This window comes from Dendropsophus ebraccatus, chromosome 14, assembly GCF_027789765.1.
Source record: "Dendropsophus ebraccatus isolate aDenEbr1 chromosome 14, aDenEbr1.pat, whole genome shotgun sequence".
NCBI classification, from domain to species: Eukaryota; Metazoa; Chordata; class Amphibia; order Anura; family Hylidae; genus Dendropsophus; species Dendropsophus ebraccatus.
The window spans coordinates 18,004,130-18,024,056 of NC_091467.1; the positions used below are offsets into that span (position 1 = coordinate 18,004,130).

The 19,927-nt window shown below is 48.2% G+C and overlaps 1 protein-coding gene across 2 annotated transcripts in view; it reads left to right on the forward strand.

The window, feature by feature from the left end:
- The first annotated feature begins 252 nt into the window (after positions 1 to 252).
- Positions 253 to 19,927, forward strand: part of LOC138773109 (signal transducer and activator of transcription 5B) — a 129,837-nt gene continuing 110,162 nt past the window's right edge. The window contains exons 1-2 of one of the 2 annotated variants that reach the window (XM_069954084.1): positions 253 to 639; positions 10,688 to 10,864. The gene's annotated coding sequence lies outside the window, so the exon portion shown is untranslated. The remainder of the gene's footprint in view (positions 640 to 10,687; positions 10,865 to 19,927) is intronic. The other variant, XM_069954083.1, reaches the window with a different exon arrangement.

A 19,927-nucleotide genomic window follows, 5' to 3' on the forward strand; every position in this document is an offset into this window, starting at 1 on the left:
GTTTTACAAATGCGCCTCCGTGATTTAAAGGGGTAGAGGTTTTTCAGATGACGTAAACAAGTTACTAGCTCTAGAGCGCTAGGTGTCACATATAGAATGAATTCAGAGGCGCAACCATTTTGTTGGTGTTACAGTCACAGTTTAACAATACTTTTGTGTCTCCTTAAACATGGCCGCGGCACAGTGAGGCGGAGACACCTGTTACTTAGGACAGATTCTGCCGTAGTAAACAGAACTAGTCCGATGGCATTACCGTAGGTGTTGCTAGAAGGCGAATACTATGCGTGCGCGGATCTTAGAGGCAGTTTGTGGATCGCTGAGGAGAATGCGTGCGCGGCCGGGGGCTACGGCCGACGGATGGGGGCGTGGTACTGAGTGACGGCTAGCGCGTTACCCCAGGCAGGTGGCGCTGCTGAGCAGGCTGAGGATCTCCAGCAGAGGCTGGGACGAGCAGAGCAGGCTCTATATCTCGTATACCAGCGCAGCTAATGCAGACATAACCCGCGGATTAAATGTGCAGCAGGCGGAGAAGGAGGAAAAACAAGGAGACTCAACCTCTCGTTCTCCTCCTCCCCTGGGGGAAGCAGGGACCGAACACCTCCCTGGGGGGAGAGGCTGCGGCTGGGTCCCCTGCCTGAGGTAAGTGCGAGTCCGGGGAGCGGGAGCTGTCAGCTGGAGTGGGCTGCGGAGTGTCCGGGAGCGGGGCGGCTGCTCTGGTGGGCCACACGGCTGTCACTGTGTGCGGAGGGGAGGGGGCGCCCCGTGTACTGTGTGCTGGGGCTGTCACACTGATAGTATGTGCAAGGACTGTCACACTAAGTGTGTGTGTGTGTGTGTGCGTGTGTGCAAGGACTGTCACACTAATAGTATGTGCAAGGGCTGTCACACTGATAGTATGTGCAAGGACTGTCACACTAAGTGTGTGTGCGTGTGTGCAAGGGCTGTCACACTAATAGTATGTGCAAGGACTGTCACACTAATAGTATGTGCAAGGGCTGTCACACTAAGTGTGTGTGTGTGTGTGCGTGCAAGGGCTGTCACACTAATAGTATGTGCAAGGAATGTCACACTGATAGTATGTGCAAGGGCTGTCACACTGATAGTATGTGCAAGGACTGTCACACTAATAGTATGTGCAAGGACTGTCACTAAGTGTGTGTGTGTGCGCGTGCGTGCAAGGGCTGTCACACTAATAGTATGTGCAAGGGCTGTCACACTAAGTGTGTGTGTGTGTGCGCGTGCGTGCAAGGGCTGTCACACTAATAGTATGTGCAAGGGCTGTCACACTAATAGTATGTGCAAGGGCTGTCACACTAATAGTATGTGCAAGGGCTGTCACACTAATAGTATGTGCAAGGACTGTCACACTAATAGTATGTGCAAGGACTGTCACACTAATAGTATGTGCAAGGACTGTCACACTAATAGTATGTGCAAGGACTGTCACACTAATAGTATGTGCAAGGACTGTCACACTAATAGTATGTGCAAGGACTGTCACACTAATAGTATGTGCAAGGACTGTCACACTAATAGTATGTGCAAGGACTGTCACACTAATAGTATGTGCAAGGACTGTCACACTAATAGTATGTGCAAGGACTGTCACACTAATAGTATGTGCAAGGACTGTCACACTAATAGTATGTGCAAGGACTGTCACACTAATAGTATGTGCAAGGACTGTCACACTAATAGTATGTGCAAGGACTGTCACACTAATAGTATGTGCAAGGACTGTCACACTAAGTGTGTGTGTGCGCGCGCAAGGGCTGTCACACTGAGTGTACGAGAACTGTCACACTAATAGTATGTGCAAGGACTGTCACACTAAGTGTGTGTGTGTGTGTGTGTGTGTGCGTGCGTGCAAGGGCTGTCACACTAATAGTATGTGCAAGGACTGTCACACTAAGTGTGTGTGTGTGTGTGTGTGCAAGGGCTGTCACACTGAGTGTACGAGAACTGTCACACTAATAGTATGTGCAAGGACTGTCACACTCTGTGTGTGTGCGTGCGTGCGTGCGTGCGCAAGGGCTGTCACAGTGTGCGTGCGTGCGCAAGGGCTGTCACAGTGTGTGTGTGCAAGGGCTGTCACAGTGTGTGTGTGTGTGTGTGCGTGCAAGGGCTGTCACTGTGTGTGTGTGTGTGTGTGTGTGTGCAAGGGCTGTCACAGTGTGTGTGTGTGTGTGTGTGCAAGGGCTGTCACAGTGTGTGTGTGTGTGTGTGCAAGGGCTGTCACAGAGTGTGTGTGTGTGTGTGCAAGGGCTGTCACAGTGTGTGTGTGTGTGTGTGTGCAAGGGCTGTCACACTGTGTGTGTGTGTGTGTGCAAGGGCTGTCACACTGTGTGTGTGTGTGTGTGTGTGTGTGTGCAAGGGCTGTCACACTGTGTGTGTGTGCAAGGGCTGTCACACTGTGTGTGTGTGTGTGCAAGGGCTGTCACACTGTGTGTGTGTGTGTGTGCAAGGGCTGTCACACTGTGTGTGTGTGTGCAAGGGCTGTCACACTGTGTGTGTGCAAGGGCTGTCACTGTGTGTGTGTGTGTTTAAGAGCTGTCACACTGTGCGTGCAAGAGCTGTCACACTGTGCGTGTGCGCGCGTGCAAGGGCTGTCACACTGCGTGTGCGCGCGTGCAAGGGCTGTCACACTGTGCATGCGCGTGCAAGAGCTGTCACACTGTGCGTGTGCGCGTGTGCAAGGGCTGTCACACTGTGTGTCTGCGCGCGTGCAAGGGCTGTCACACTGTGCGTGGGCGTGCAAGGGCTGTCACACTGCGTGCACGTGCAAGGGCTGTCACACTGCGTGTGCGCGCGTGCAAGGGCTGTCACACTGTGCATGCGCGTGCAAGAGCTGTCACACTGTGCGTGTGCGCGCGTGCAAGGGCTGTCACACTGTGCATATGCGCGCGTGCAAGGGCTGTCACACTGTGCGTGGGCGTGCAAGGGCTGTCACACTGCATGCACGTGCAAGGGCTGTCACACTGCATGCACGTGCAAGGGCTGTCGCACTTCGCGCGCGTGCAAGGGCTGTCGCACTTCGCGCGCGTGCAAGGGCTGTCGCACTGCGCGCGCGTGCAAGGGCTGTCGCACTGCGCGCGCGTGCAAGGGCTGTCGCACTGCGCGCGCGTGCAAGGGCTGTCGCACTGCGCGCGCGTGCAAGGGCTGTCGCACTGCGCGCGCGTGCAAGGGCTGTCGCACTGCGCGCGCGTGCAAGGGCTGTCGCACTGCGCGCGCGTGCAAGGGCTGTCGCACTGCGCGCGCGTGCAAGGGCTGTCGCACTGCGCGCGCGTGCAAGGGCTGTCGCACTGCGCGCGCGTGCAAGGGCTGTCGCACTGCGCGCGCGTGCAAGGGCTGTCGCACTGCGCGCGCGTGCAAGGGCCGTCGCACTGCGCGCGCGTGCAAGGGCCGTCGCACTGCGCGCGCGTGCAAAAGGGCCGTCGCACTGCGCGCGCGTGCAAAAGGGCCGTCGCACTGCGCGCGCGTGCAAAAGGGCCGTCGCACTGCGCGCGCGTGCAAGGGCCGTCGCACTGCGCGCGCGTGCAAGGGCCGTCGCACTGCGCGCGCGTGCAAGGGCCGTCGCACTGCGCGCGCGTGCAAGGGCCGTCGCACTGCGCGCGCGTGCAAGGGCCGTCGCACTGCGCGCGCGTGCAAGGGCCGTCGCACTGCGCGCGCGTGCAAGGGCCGTCGCACTGCGCGCGCGTGCAAGGGCCGTCGCACTGCGCGCGCGTGCAAGGGCCGTCGCACTGCGCGCGCGTGCAAGGGCCGTCGCACTGCGCGCGCGTGCAAGGGCCGTCGCACTGCGCGCGCGTGCAAGGGCCGTCGCACTGCGCGCGCGTGCAAGGGCCGTCGCACTGCGCGCGCGTGCAAGGGCCGTCGCACTGCGCGCGCGTGCAAGGGCCGTCGCACTGCGCGCGCGTGCAAGGGCCGTCGCACTGCGCGCGCGTGCAAAAGGGCCGTCGCACTGCGCGCGCGTGCAAAAGGGCCGTCGCACTGTGCATGTGCTAGAGTTGTCACACTGTGTGCGCACGTAAAGACTGTAACACTGTTTATGCAAGAACTGTTACACCGAGTGTGTCTGCACGCAAGGGCTGCCACACTGAGTGTGTGTGTTTGTGTGCGCACGGGCTTTCACACTGCTGCATTTGTGCGTGTGCAAGGGGTGTCACACTGTGTTTGTGTGTGTGTGTGTGTGTGTGTGTGTGTGTGTGTGTGTGTGTGTGCGTGCGCGTGTGTAATGGCTGTAACACTGAGTGTGTGTATTCAAGAACTTTCACATTGAGTGTGCGCATAAGGGCTTTCACACTCCGTGTGTCAGGACTGTCACATATTGCATGTGTAAAGACTGTTGTGCTAAGTGTTAGTGTATTTGGACATAAGTGCTGAGTGTATTGATTGTAATGCTAAATTTGTGTTTAAGTAAGGACTGACACACTTGGTAGGTGTGTAAGAGTTTCTACTAAAAGCATTATCCGACCTATGCTGTCACTGTTTACTTCAACGACTTGGGATTTCACTTACAAAAACTTCTTGTGTGTGGTTAGCAGTACATGCCTTGCAGTACCAGAACCATGCGCATTAGGTGTGTTGCTGCACCAAACCATGCGCAGTACATGCCTTACAGTACCAGAATCATGCACATTACATGTATCCAGTACAAAAACCATCACATGTTATGGTACCGGAACAAAGCTCGGTTAACACACCATGGCGCAGAATATATACCACATACTGTTTGCCCTAAAACTAGTAGTGTCACACACTACTCCTGAAAGTAATGGTGCATTAAATTGTGCACGTCAATGATTTTAGTTTCTTATAATGTGCTCTGCTCTGCTTTGCACTATGCACCTCAAAAATAATAGTGCTTTACACTGTGCACCTCAAACATAATACTGTGCACCCCCAAAATAATGGTGCCTTACACTATGCACCCCAAAATAATGGTGGCTTACACTATGCATCTCAAAAATAATAGTGCTTTACACTGTGCACCTCAAAAATAATAGTGCTTTACACTGTGCACCTCAGAAATAATAGTGATTTACCTGTGCACCTCAAAAATAATAGTGCTTTACACTGTGCACCTCAAAAATAACAGTGCTTTACACTGTGCACCTCAAAAATAATGTTACCTTACACTATGCACCCCAAAAATATCAATGCTTTATACTATGCACCTCAAAAATAATAGTGCTTTATACTATGTACCTTAAAAATAATAGCTCCTTACACTATGCACCTCATAAATAATAGCGTCTCACACTGTGCACCTCATAAATAAAAGGTCCTTACACTGTGCACCTCATAAATAATAGTGGGTCGCACGGTGCACCTCCTCATATAAGTCTCTCACACTGTGCATCTCATAAATAATAGTTCCTTACACTATGCACCTCATAAATAATAGTTCCTTACACTATGCACCTCATAAATAATAGTTCCTTACACTGTGCACCTCCATAAATAATAGCTCCTTACTCTATGTACCTCCATAAATAATAGTGTCTCACACTTTGCACCTCATAAATAATGAGGTGGGCTCCGAGTTTTTCGAGGGTCCTCTGTGCCCCCTGAATATTATGCAGCCTTACACAGTACCCCCGGTAAATAATAGAGCATACACAGTGACCCTGAAAGTATTAGTGCCACACATTGGTCCACAACCTGAGCTGCCTGGGTCCCGCACTGTTAGGACGCAGATTTAGCTGCGTAGGGTCAGATGTGGCTGCTGCGGCCTGGTGCAGCTGTGCCAGTGATGCCAGTGTGCAGTACAGAGAGGAGCTTCTCTTGCCCCACCAGCACCCGGCTGTGAGTATACTCTATCATCCTTATGATGCCAGGGGAGGAGTGTTGGCATGCCAGTTTCCGGCTCCTATAGCGGTGGGCTTGCGACCCTATGGCTTAGGCGTGTCTTGTATCTAGTGACCCGGCTGTTTCCTGGTGGCTGTCGCTGCTCTTATCTCTCACTATGGAGCTTTTTGCAGATAGAACAATGTCTGACATATTATCAGCCAGCGCAGGGGGAAAGGAGGACATATGTGGCGGTATTTTGGGTGCAGGAGCTACTGTTCCGGTCGTTGAAGACTCTGTGTAAGGTCCTAATGCAGCGTGAAGGCCACCCATGCACAGTTATCGCTACATTGGCACCATGCATCTGTAGCTGGGAGGCCCGCTCCAAAATTATCCGGCGGTCCAGGCATGCTGGGAGTTGTAGTTTTGCAACAGCTGGAGGGACACAGGTGGAGAATCACTGTGACTACCAGAGCAGCAGGCATAGCAGCTGTGATGGGGCCGAGCAGCTGCAGGGACCCTAAAGCAAAGCAGTGGTGGTAGAGCAGGGGGGGAGACTGTGCTGAAGAGGGAGAGATGTAACAGATGGAGGGATGGCCGTTCTTTATATGCTTCTTAAATCACAAAAACGTACATTTTGCCATAGATGCATGTAACCTCCAAGCATTGCCGTGTGTAATGTGTCCCTGTCACTTTAAAAACTTTTGACATCTCCTAAAGACAGCGGTCATACTTTGCATCAGTGTTGTTGGTGGGCAAACCCCTTTAGTGCGTTCACACATACAGGATCTGCAGCAGATTCGATGGCGCAGATTCAAAGCAAATCAAATCTGCGCCATCAAATCTGCTGCAGATCCTGTAAGTGTGAACGCACCCTTAAAGGGGTTATCCAGCGCTACAAAAACATGGCCACTTTTCCCCCTACTGTTGTCTCCAGTTCAGGTGCAGTTTGCAATTAAGCTCCATTTACTTCAATGGAACTGAGTTTGAAACCCTACCCAAACTGGAGACAACAGTAGGGGAAAAGTGGCCCCCTACTTTAAAGGGGTTATCCAGCGCTACAAAAACATGGCCACTTTTCCACCTCTCTTATCTCCAGATTGGGTGGAGTTTCAAAGTCCATTGAAGTAAATGGAGCTTAATATCAAACCGCACCTGAACTGGAGACAAGAAGGGGGGGAAAAGTGGCCATGTTTTTGTAGCACTGGATAACCCCTTTAAATGGGTACTTTAAATGGGTACTTTTGACTTCTCCTTGACCAATCAAAACTTTTGATGTTTTTCAAGTTGTTGTAAAAGTCGCGTTGTCTGTGCATTTGATTTTGTGACACTTCCTGTATTTGGGTAAAATTGCTGGCTCCCCCTGGTGGCCGATAGGAGATGTTGTCTGATATATTTATTAGCTTGTATTATATTATATACAGTGTTGTGCATTCTGATATCATGAGGAATAACCCAATCTAGGGCTTCTCTATATGTACTTATCCTAGAAGGTTCTTTTTTTTCTTTTTACACTTATCACAAACTTGCGTTATTGATCGGAGACGGTAATGATCATAGAAAAAAAAAAAAGACATGAAATATTAAAAGTTAGTCCAAGAAGGTCCAACAGTTTTGACGTGCAGTAGCAATTTCTTTAGCACTTGTTTACCGGTGACTGAAGAAGTTGGATGTAGCCCTAGGGAGTCCAGGAAACATGGCTATATCCTATGGCCTATTGCTGTATCTGTGTTTTCCAGAACTCCCAAGGGCTACATCCACCTTCTTCAGCCACCGGTAATCAAGTGCCGCACGCTCGAGTTCTTAGTATGGACCCATGCGTGCTCTCATTTCTAAAAAGCACAGAGGAGGCCTTATGATCCCCTTATTGGGAGTTCTGGGATGTATAGTGACTGTGAGGTGTCTGATAGATAGAGGGTCTGTCACAGTATAGTACTCAGTAAAGATGTTGTGATGCTGGTTAAAAATGAGTAATACTCACCCATCACCTGCTGCTGTTCTGGTGGTGGCCAGTCCCTGCTGATCAGATCAGCACTTTTTGGTGACATCTGGACACACAGAATGCCTGCTCAGTCCATTATTGTCTGCAGCAATGGCCGTCCTCGGTCCGTGTATAGGTACTTCCTGTTTGTTAAGACAGGGACTGTCTACTGTTAGAACAGTAGCGTCAGGGTATCAGGCAGATGAGTACTGCTTATTTTTAAGTCACACTTGGGGAAAATAAAATGTAGGCATCAGCAACCCCTTTAAACAGTAAGCTTGTCAGTTTCACACCACACAAGGAGGTACATTAATATCCTGACAGTCACCCTGTACACAGTATTGCATAACTGCACAGTGGCGAGGGGGGGGGGGTTGCTGCTTCACTTCCTTTTCTAAAACTTTTGCTGAACTTGCTTGACAGCAAATGCAAGAAAAAGTTCAAGAGAAAAACACAGATTTCTCTGATGTTATAATTCTGTCCCTGGAGCTGTGGCTGCATATAAGTATATACTGATATCTGTGGACATTGCACCTCCATAATGGCCGCTGTATGGATGGGTTCACATAAATAACCCCCCCTCCCCCCGCCGTGGTGTAAACAGAGGTTGGCGTGAGTTCTTGGCATACTGACCATCACTGGATGAGCAAAGAGGGGAGTAATACTTTTATTTTAGTTACATAACCTTTGTCCCATGGGGACCGCTCTCTTGCTGGGTCATTCTGGCCCAACAAATACTTAGGGGCATTCCACACAATAACTTTTCACATGTTGCTGCCCATGGTGCATTGCAGTTTCATTGTGTTACTGTAGTGATTTTATCATTTCATTGTGGTCCCACCCACATAACACTGTATTCTCTACCTGTAACACCACACAGCACTGTATTCTCTACCTGTAACACCACACAGCACGCTGTATTCTATACCTGTAACACCACACAGTGCACTGTATTCTATACCTGTAACACCACACAGTGCACTGTATTCTCTACCTGTAACACCACACAGTGCACTGTATTCTATACCTGTAACACCACACAGCACGCTGTATTCTCTACCTGTAACACCACACAGCACGCTGTATTCTCTACCTGTAACACCACACAGCACACTGTATTCTCTACCTGTAACACCACACAGCACGCTGTATTCTCTACCTGTAACACCACACAGCACTGTATTCTATACCTGTAACACCACACAGCACACTGTATTCTCTACCTGTAACACCACACAGCACGCTGTATTCTCTACCTGTAACACCACACAGCACTGTATTCTATACCTGTAACACCACACAGTGCACTGTATTCTATACCTGTAACACCACACAGCACACTATAATCTCTACCTGTAACAGCACGCTGTATTCTATACCTGTAACACCACACAGCACGCTGTATTCTCTACCTGTAACACCACACAGCACGCTGTATTCTCTACCTGTAACACCACACAGCACACTGTATTCTCTACCTGTAACACCACACAGCACACAGTATTCTCTAAATGTAACACCACACAGCACGCTGTATTCTCTACCTGTAACACCACACAGCACTGTATTCTCTACCTGTAACACCACACAGCACACTGTATTCTCTACCTGTAACACCACACAGTATTCTCTACCTGTAACACCACACAGCACACTGTATTCTCTACCTGTAACACCACACAGCACTGTATTCTCCACCTGTAACACCACACAGCACTGTATTCTCTACCTGTAACACCACACAGTGCACTGTATTCTCTACCTGTAACACCACACAGCACGCTGTATTCTCTACCTGTAACACCACACAGCACACTGTATTCTCTACCTGTAACACCACACAGCGCTGTATTCTCTACCTGTAACACCACACAGCGCTGTATTCTCTACCTGTAACACCACACAGCACGCTGTATTCTCTACCTGTAACACCACACAGCACACTGTATTCTCTACCTGTAACACCACACAGCGCTGTATTCTCTACCTGTAACACCACACAGCGCTGTATTCTCTACCTGTAACACCACACAGCACGCTGTATTCTCTACCTGTAACACCACACAGCACGCTGTATTCTCTACCTGTAACACCACACAGCACGCTGTATTCTCTACCTGTAACACCACACAGCACTGTATTCTCTACCTGTAACACCACACAGCGCTGTATTCTCTAAATGGTTTGAAAAAATTGTTTTAAGATCTCTTAAGCCTATCTCACACATAGGATGAATATGTGAAAGACTGATTATTTTTCAGCGAACGACCAACGTTGATTAGACAACATGTTGAAAGATTTCTCGCTCATCGCTTGATCGTTCGCTGTGCTTACATGAGACGATAATCGCTCAAATGTGATCATTATCGTGAAAATTCGAATGATAATCGCTCCGTGTAAAAGGACCATGTAATCTCTGTCTCCTGAGGGGGGAGAGCAGTGGGAGCAGGATACAAGGTGGGTTGGCACAGATACCAGTTTTCTTCATTTCCTGTATGTCAATCAGCTACCAGTGGTAATACATTATATAGAGACATCTATATAATGTTTAATGTACTTTTAATAGAAAGTTTTCCTTATTTGGAGTTCCCCTTTAACCTGCAGGATTCATTTAAAACCCTGTTTTTTTTTTGTTTTTTTTAGAGCTTTGCATTGTGCTTTTCCTCTTATAAATATGTTTAATAAAATTGTCAACTGGGTGTCCACATTCTGCTTGTCAAAGGGGTGGGACTATAATGCTGAGTGAGTTGTATAGTCATTAAAGAGTCACTGTCGTTCTAACTCTCAAAATCTAAATCAACAGTAGATGTGCTATAAAGCAAGTTTGCAATATACAATTAAACATTTTTTTTTTTTTTTTTAGTTATCATGGCGAACACGACACTTCCTGTTCTGACTGTTTTTTTTCCCTAAAAACAGGAAACAGTCAGAAAACAGGAGGTCCTGTGTATCCCAGGCCATCCGAGCGCTCACAGAGAGAAGGCAGTCATGTGATTGATGGACACATTAGGCCGTGACTCTCTGTACTGGCCGGAATTTCTTTGTTTAGTCTGTTTTTTTTAAATCTGCCTTTAGGAGGATGGACCTGGATTTCTGGTAAGTACAGCTTTGTTTTACAGCAGGATAACAACAACAAAATAATGAATGTTTAATGCAAACTTGCTTTATATCACATCTACTGTTGATTTAGAAAGTTATAACAACAGTGACACTTTAATTTATAGTACTATAGAGTACTAATTCCGGAGTATGTTCCGGTCCTCTCTCAATACACAGTCCTTGGCATCGGTAGCCCTGGAAGTTCTTTATGGAGTGTATGTTTGCTTATACTTGTCCAGAGGCGGTATACGTCACCATACATATTCTCCTTCTTTTTTTTTTTTTTATCCCCAAGTAGCATGTGGCAAGTAACTTCTGAATGCTTTCTAAATTGCCACTTTATTAATAGAAATTTCCTGGCCACAAGTGTCCCTGGAAGTTCTAGTGAAATGTTGGTGCTTATACTAGACTATGGATAGGAGAAGTGATGGGTTCTAAAAATATTTTCTCGTCTACAGTCCTGCAGGCCGATTGGAAACCTTTAGACCAAATGCTTTTGCTGGTGGAATGCTACCGTACATGTTATTGATGGTAAAAATTTGGCCATCGTTCTCTTCGGTTTTATGCCAGGGAAATTGTTCCTCCTTCACGAGTTCCAATAGTGCAACTAACCCAGACGGAGTAGTCTAGGGCTATGACAGAAGACCACTGTGACTACTAGAAACAAGTGAACTTGTTCCGAACATGACCATGGGGTTACCTGTGACTGAAGAAGCTGGATGCAGCCCTAGGGAGTCCTGGAAAACATGGATACAGCCTATGGCCTATGGTTGTATCCATGTTTTCCAGTACTCCCTTGAGTGGCATCCACCACAGGTAACCAAACATGAAATATTCGGGTTCGGAGAACGTTGCCCAACCCAAACACTTTGACAGGTCCACTCAACACTAGTTATGAGATGAACCCTGGTGTTCTTTGCAGAATTCCTAAAAGACTGGGCTACAGCGCTCCCCTAACCACATCTTTGGAAAAAGTTTTCTATAGGGGAAGCTGGTATTGACCGTTGAACCATATGATTGTGCTTTTTGACAGTCGGGTTGTATAGGATAAAGATCTATTGAGTTTCTGTCACTGGTAGCTAAATCCAGATGAGACCAAACATCCACAAATGCTGCCGAATCTGTCTGTGTTGTTAAAAATAACCTTGGAAGAGCGAGCTGTGGTTTATGTGACATCGGAGCCCCAGTGTGGTCATTGCTCTGCCCCCAGTGCTCTCATGGTGGAGGACCTCAATGACCATGCTTCTGTCTGGATGTAACTTAGTAAATCTTCTTTCTGATACCCATTATGATCAATGTACAAGCCGACCTGTTGTCCATCTCCCTGTGAATTCAAGGGGCTCTTGACTTCTCTGGTGATTGATTCTTGTAAAGAACAGGCTCCTCCAGCACTTCGGAGATGTTATTTTTGCTCCTAAGCATTTCGTACCATTTGGTTATTTCCAGCTAGAAGCTGATTTTTCTGGTCCCTGAGGCCAGATCTTCAAGCTAGACGAATCAAAGAATAGAATGGTTGACTATATGGATGTGGTTTCCAGCCTATTGACGAACGAACACTGGCCTATTTATTGAATACATGTGCTGTTCTGCATACTCCTTTTATTTACTAGATGTATGCATATACATATATCAGCCATTAAATCACCTTCCTAATATACAGTGCAGCCAAAAAAGCTCTGACCCCCCTGAAGCCTGGACTTATCAAGACCTCTGAAGGTGTCCTGTGGCATCTGGCACCAAGATGTTGGCAAGAGATCCTCTAAAGGCCCTAGTACACGGAGCGATAATCGGCTAAATCAGCCCGATTCAGCCGATTATCGTTCCTGGTAATCGAGACAAGCAATGATTCATTGGCTGATCGTTTCTTGAGGGCCAGACCTAAAATCATTGACCACCGACCATGCATCACTACGTCCAATATCAATGTGCGACTGATGTTTGAACAAATAGTTAATACATTACCTCTCCACGTTCCCTATGTTCTGCAACTGCCGCAGCCTGTCAGCTTAGACAGGCCGCTCTGAGGCTGCAGCCGCAGTGCCGGGAAGCATACAGAGTGCAGGAGAAGACAAGAAGCGTAAAGAGGTAATCTATTAACTGTTTGGGCAAGGGCTGCATGAATATCACTAACAATGTCCGTGCAACACTTACTAAACAATAATCGGGCCATGTAATAGGCCCAGTAAACAAGCGCCGAACTAGTAGATTTGACGCTGGTTTTGGGAAGTACTAACTACAGATCAGCGCAACTCGAGCATGCTGGAGTCGTATCGCCCAACATTTGATTACCAGTGGCTGACAAAGTTGGATCACCCCTAGGGAGTCTGGGAAAACATGCATACAGTCCAGATGGGGGCCTGATGAATGCTGAAATGCAGCCCTTGTCCAAAAAGTATACATTACCTATCCACGCTGCAGGGCTCTTCCTGCAGTCTGCTTCTTCTCGGTCCTGTGCACTGCAGCTTCAGAGCGCCCTGTCTGAGCTGACAGGCCGCTCAGCCAATCACTGGCTGTGTCGGTCCTGGCCAGTGATTGGCTGAGTAGCCTGTTAGCTCTGACAGGTCGCTCTGAAACTGGAGCGCACGGGACCCGGGGAGGAAGAATAGTGCAGGAGGAGCCCTGGAGTGTGGATGGGTAATGTTTACTGTTAGTAGCATCACTATTACACATAACGATGGGCGATTGGTGCTCAATTTTAGGTTTGGGCCTAAAGGAACGATGAGCCGATGATCGTTTTATCGGTTGATATTTGTCTCTATTACACAGGGTGATTTAGCCGATTATCGCTCTGTGTAATAGGGCCCTTAAAGGGGTTGTCCGGCGATAAAAAATTATTCACAGAATAACACACATTACAAAGTTATACAACTTTGTAATGTATGTTATGTCTGTGAATGGCCCCCTTCCCCGTGTTTCCCCCCACCCACGCTAGACCCGGAAGTGTGGTGCATTATACTCACCGCATCTCGTGTCGTCCACGGTCTCCGATCCTCAGCAGTGACGTCTTCTTCGGGAGGCCGGCGGATCTTCCCGAGTGCCGGCCGCCCTCTGCAGCGTCATCCGAAGCTCAGCCGCGATTGGCTGAGCATAACTGTGCTCAGCCAATCGCGGCTGAGCAGCTGATGACGTGGCCGCGTCATCAGCCGCTCAGCCGTGATTGGCTGAGCACAGTTATGCTCAGCCTATCGCGGCTGAGCTTCGGATGACGCTGCAGAGGGCAGTCGGCACTCGGGAAGATCCGCCGGCCTCCCGAAGAAGACGTCACTGCTGAGGATCGGAGACCGTGGTCGGCACGTGACAGGTAATGTATAGCGCACCACACTTCCGGGTACACGGGTGGGGGTGGTGGGACACGGGGAAGGGGGCCATTCACAGACATAACATACATTACAAAGTTGTATAACTTTGTAATGTGTGTTATTCTGTGAATAATTTTTTTATCGCCGGACAACCCCTTTAAGCCATAGGCTGTATCCATGTTTTCCCCCCTACTCCCTAGAGCTGTATCCAACTCCTTCAGCCACCGGCAATCAAATGCCGAACGATGGAACTCGAGCATGCTCGAGTCGCACTCATCTCAGGTACTTTAATTTAAACAGCTTACAAGAGTATGGGTCCTATTACACTGAGCGATTTTTAACGACTAACGATAAACGATCGCAAACGAGATTGTTTATCGTTAACCTGAAATTGTTCACCATATTACACAGTTGATCCCAGAAAAACAATGAACAATGTGCTGAACGATTAGTGAAAAAATGTGGAACTTGAACGAACGTGGAATTACAGCGAACGATTAACGATAATTTTAGGTTCAGATCTAAATAAACGATAAGCTACATACGAACGATTTTTCGATCGCTGCCTGCAATTCCACAGAACGATTATCATTTAAATTCAAACGATTTTACGCACAATAATCGTCCCGTGTAATAGGGCCCTAAGTAGTTCTGGAAATTCTGATTACTGTCATTACAGTTTCCCTCTTGTCATAGTTGCCGAGACCCTTACTCTTGCACACATTAATATCATGATCTGACTACTCACTTGCTGCCCGGTGTATCCCACCCCCCGGACAGGTGTCATTGTCCCAAAATCCAATTATTCCACCTGTCAGTGGTTTTCTTGTTATGGCGGATTGGTATGTGTGTGTGTATATATGTATATACATGTGTGTGTACTATTATATTATCTTCCTGTTTGTTTTAGCTTACACGACCGTAAGGGAAACGAACGGTAATAACTGCAAGTAGCTTGGAATTTCCTATCATCTGCCAACACACACATCCTCGTAGCCCGTGTGAACGGCAGCACTTCAGCTCTTTTAGCTCTTGAGAAAGCGACCAAAGTCTTAGCGGCCGCTTCTTTCACTGGGTGTGTTAACTGTTTGTTTGCCTCAAAGTGACAGGGCAAGTCATCAATGTCATCATGGTGGTGCTCACATAATAAAGCAGTGGGAACAGGGTGGGCAGCTTTATTATGTATGTGGCCTTCACACTGGATAGGCTCAGCACCTACAGTGTTGCTGGGGGTTTTCTTTGATGCTTACATCTTATCCAGCAATCATATGCCCCTGATTACCATACCCCTTTCCCGTTCACACGCTTATCGTCTGCTTTGGCCTGTTATGTAATACGTTAAACAGTCTAATACTTTACAGTCACAAGAGTCTCATAACATCGGTACCCCCGGCCTCTGTCTGTAAATAAGCCATTTGTCCGCAGGCGCTCACAGGCCTGAGTTCCTGCTCTGCACTTTGAGGCCACATGGGCAGAGAGAATTAGCGGAATGATTGACATGTCATAGCTGCAACAATGCTAAGTATACAGGATTCTGCAGGGCACAAAATGTTAACCCCTATGCTGCTGTACAGTTTTAACACCCCCCCCCCCCCCTCTTTTCAATGCAAAATATTGCAGGATTAGAGATGAGTACAACTGGAGCATGCCCCAGTCCGATCATTCCACATTTGATTACTGGTGGCTGAAAAAGTGGGATGCTGCCCTAGGGAGTCCTGAAAAATATGGATACAGTCTATGGCGGGGTTCACACTACGTATATTTCAGTCAGTATTGTGGTCCTCATATTGCAACCAAAACCAGGAGTGGATTAAAAACACAGAAAGGATCTGTCCACACAATGGTGAAATTGAGTGGATGGCCGCCATATAACAGTAAATAACGGCCATTACTTCAATATAACAGCCGTTGTTTTAAGATAACAGGAAATATTTGCCATTAAATGGCGGCCATGCACTCAATTTCAACATTGTGTGAACAGAGCCTTTCTGTGTTTTTATTCCACTCCTGGTTTTGGTTGCAATATGAGGACCACAATACTGACTGAAATATACGTAGTGTGAACCCAGCCTCAATCTTGACACTTGCTGTAACAGGCTCTTAGTTTGTGCTTCCTGTTGACCTGGACTCTTCATCCAGAGCCTTTACTTCCTGCCACAACCCTTCTTTCTTTTCCTGACTGTGCTGTATTTTCACCTGTCCACGTTCTACGACTGGACCTCGGTTTGCCTTACCTGGCCCCTCACCTGACCTCACCAGTGCCTTCATGTCCGCCTCGCCAGCCACTTCCCACACTGAGCCACTTCCGCTAAGTCCACCTTCTTCATCCTAGAGTTGGCTAAAGGGTGAAAATCTAGTGGCCACTTAATATTCACTCTAGAGCAGGGGTACTCAACAACTTTTAGTGAAGGTCCACTTACTGGGGTCTATTGTCAGGTGAAGGTTTGAGCTGAACATCAGTAGTAAACGTGTTTTGTTAATGTTTCACAAACGTAGTTGAACTATTTACATATAGAATTGATGCTTATTAGTGGGGAAACTGGCATTTTTTTTCTCTATCACCAGCCCTTATATAGTCCCCTGTGCGCTCCCCCAGTTGTATATAGCCCCCCCTGTGCGCTCCCCCAGTTGTATATAGCCCCCCCTGTGCGCTCCCCCAGTTGTATATAGCCCCCCTGTGCGCTCCCTCAGTAGTATATAGCCCCCCTGTGCGCTCCCTCAGTAGTATATAGTCCCCCTGTGCGCTCCCCCAGTAGTATATAGCCCCCCTGTGCGCTCCCCCAGTAGTATATAGCCCCCCTGTGCGCTCCCCCAGTAGTATATAGCCCCCCTGTGCGCTCCCCCAGTAGTATATAGCCCCCCCTGTGCGCTCCCTCAGTAGTATATAGCCCCCCCTGTGCGCTCCCTCAGTAGTATATAGCCCCCCTGTGCGCTTCCCCAGTAGTATATAACCCCCTGTGCGCTTCCCCAGTTGTATATAACCCCCTGTGCGCTTCCCCAGTTGTATATAGCTCTCCCCTGTGCGCTTCCCCAGTTGTATATAGCTCTCCCCTGTGCGCTCCCTCAGTAGTATATAGCCTCCTGTGCGCTCCCCCAGTAGTATATAGCCTCCTGTGCGCTCCCTCAGTAGTATATAGCCTCCTGTGCGCTCCTCCAGTAGTATATAGCCCCCCTGTGCGCTCCCCCAGTAGTATATAGCCCCCTGTGCGCTCCCCCAGTAGTATATAGCCCCCCTGTGCGCTCCCCCAGTAGTATATAGCCCCCCTGTGCGCTCCCCCAGTAGTATATAGCCCTCCTGTGCACTCCCGCAGTTGTATATAGCCCCTCTGTGCGCTCCGCAGGTTGTATATAACCCCCCCCAGTAGTATATAGCCCCCCTGTGCCCTCCCCAAGTAGTATATAGCTGCCCGCTTTGGGTTCCCTAGCAGTATATAGACCTCCTGTGTGCTCCCCCTACTATATAGCCCCCCGGTGCTGCTGCACGTTAACTTTGAGCGCTCGTTTTGAGTTTTCGTAGTTACTGTGCAAAGGGGAGCAGTGCCTCTCAGTATACAGGTATACTGAGCTGCCGCCGGGGTCCAGACAGGTGGCTTCCGGTCCGCCAGTTGAGGACCCCTTCTCGGAAGCATGGCCCAAAACCAGACCCGCCTGTCCACTCATCGCCTTGTTACCGCCATATGTCACACACATAGATTAGCAGTGGAGAAATCTGCCAAATGTGGAACTACTGTAGGCTAATAGCATGAAATCTGTTTCCTGTGCCATGACGCTTGGATTGTTTGTAGGGGGCACAATTCTCACAGTGGACAGACCACTCTTTCGGATATACTATGCCTCCAACTTTGTATGCACATGGCCGTCTTTGTCACCTTATATTATATAGTATTGGTATCTTTGCACAGTGGGGGCCGTGGCAAATGTCTTGTCAAGCTGGATTTGGCCTTTCGCAGAAGAACACGCACTCCATTGTCGGACACAACCATTGTTAGCAGCTGACACCTCTGTAGACGGTTGGCCTCCGCGAGCCGGTCTGGACTTGCTGTAATGATCCCGTAGCAGGGGGCCTGGTTATAGCCTGCTTGTCGTACTGTAATGGCCTTGTTTCAGCTTACAGGAAGGGCCCTGAAATATCTGAGGAAACCAGCGAGTTAATTCCTCCCCCTCCTTCGGTGGTAAAGCAATTAAAGCGAGGCGCCTTTGGCTTTATCTCTGACTTCTTAATTTTTACTTTGTCATGCTTCCTCTCCCCTCTCCCTCCTCTTTCCAAATAACTGTCTCCTATCTCTTACCAGGGTTTCTATTACACAGCTGTACCTTGCAGGGGCCCTCTCCGGCCACCAGCGACTTCTCTATGTGTACTGCTCTTCTCTGAACACTTTCAATGATGAAATGTGGTCAGTGGTGCCCTCCACAGTGTTACTCATCTGTTTACCTGCTGGCACCGCAGGTGCCCCATGTTCATTTAGGCCGTCTCTGCCAATGTCAACTTGGTATTTTCCATGCAGGTTGTTTACTCGCCCTCTCGTCTTTATATAGTGGCAACTGCTGAAGCTATGATACGCAACAAGCAACCCTGTGCAGCTGTAGTGCTCTATCTTCTTACCGCTTTGTTGCTCAGTTTACCCGGAACGATTATCGTTCGAATTTTTACGATAACGATCGCATTTGAGCGATAATTGGCTCGTGTAAACACAGCGAACGAACGGTAAATCGTTCATTGTGATCTTTCAACATGTTCTCAAATCGTCGTTGGTCGTTCACTGAAAATTCGCAGATCGATTTGTGTAAACAGTCTTTCAACGATTCACCCTATGCGTGAGATGGGCTTAAGCGATCTTCCGTCTAAACGCTGATCGTTATAAAAAACTTCGAAATCATTAATCGTTCGATTGGGCAAATTATCACTCCGTGTAAAAGGACCATTAGGATCATATTAAGAAGTGGCCTAAATAGAATTTGTCATGTTTTCCCTGGCTCTCCTTTTTCTATGACCAGTCACTTCTGTAAGTGCCTCTCCTCCGATCTTGTCACCCTCCCTGGCCAGCAACCCACTGTCTGCTGTCTCTAGTGTGTGCCGTGCACGTGTGTGTTGGCTTCTAGTTGCTTAAAGGTTTTATATCTCTAGTAAAAATGAGCGCAACTCTTGGCAAGCGATCACCCCGCCTATCCACCTGGATTTCACTAGTTAATAAAGATGTAGAATACAAAAGAACTGTTTTCATCCACAGGAAATGTCCACGTAAATGCACTAAAGTTTGGGGACTATGGTACAGTTCGCCGTTGACTCCTACATCTGGTCACGCAGTTGGAACCTAACAACTGTATATTTAGGACACGGTTTTTGCTGTTCCACGTTGGACCGTTAGTTTTGTACTATAATTCCCAGGATATGTACCTTTGTTACACTGTTGCTAGATTCTACCATATGTCAATCTTGTGTTGACTCATTTATGACTATTGTACCTCGCTTTTCTGAATTTATTTTTTACAAATAATGTAATTATTTGTATACTTCCCCCCCCCCACTACAGGTAGTCCCTATACTGTATACATCCCCCCCTCTACAGGTAGTCCCCATATTGTATACTTACCCCCCCCCACTACAGGTAGTCCCCATACTGTATACATCCCTCCTCTACAGGTAGTTGTCATATTTCATACCTCCCTCCTCTACAGGTAGTCCCCATACTGTATACATCCCTCCTCTACAGGTAGTTGTCATACCTCCCTCCCCCCTCTGTAATTGGCTCCTACTGTTCAT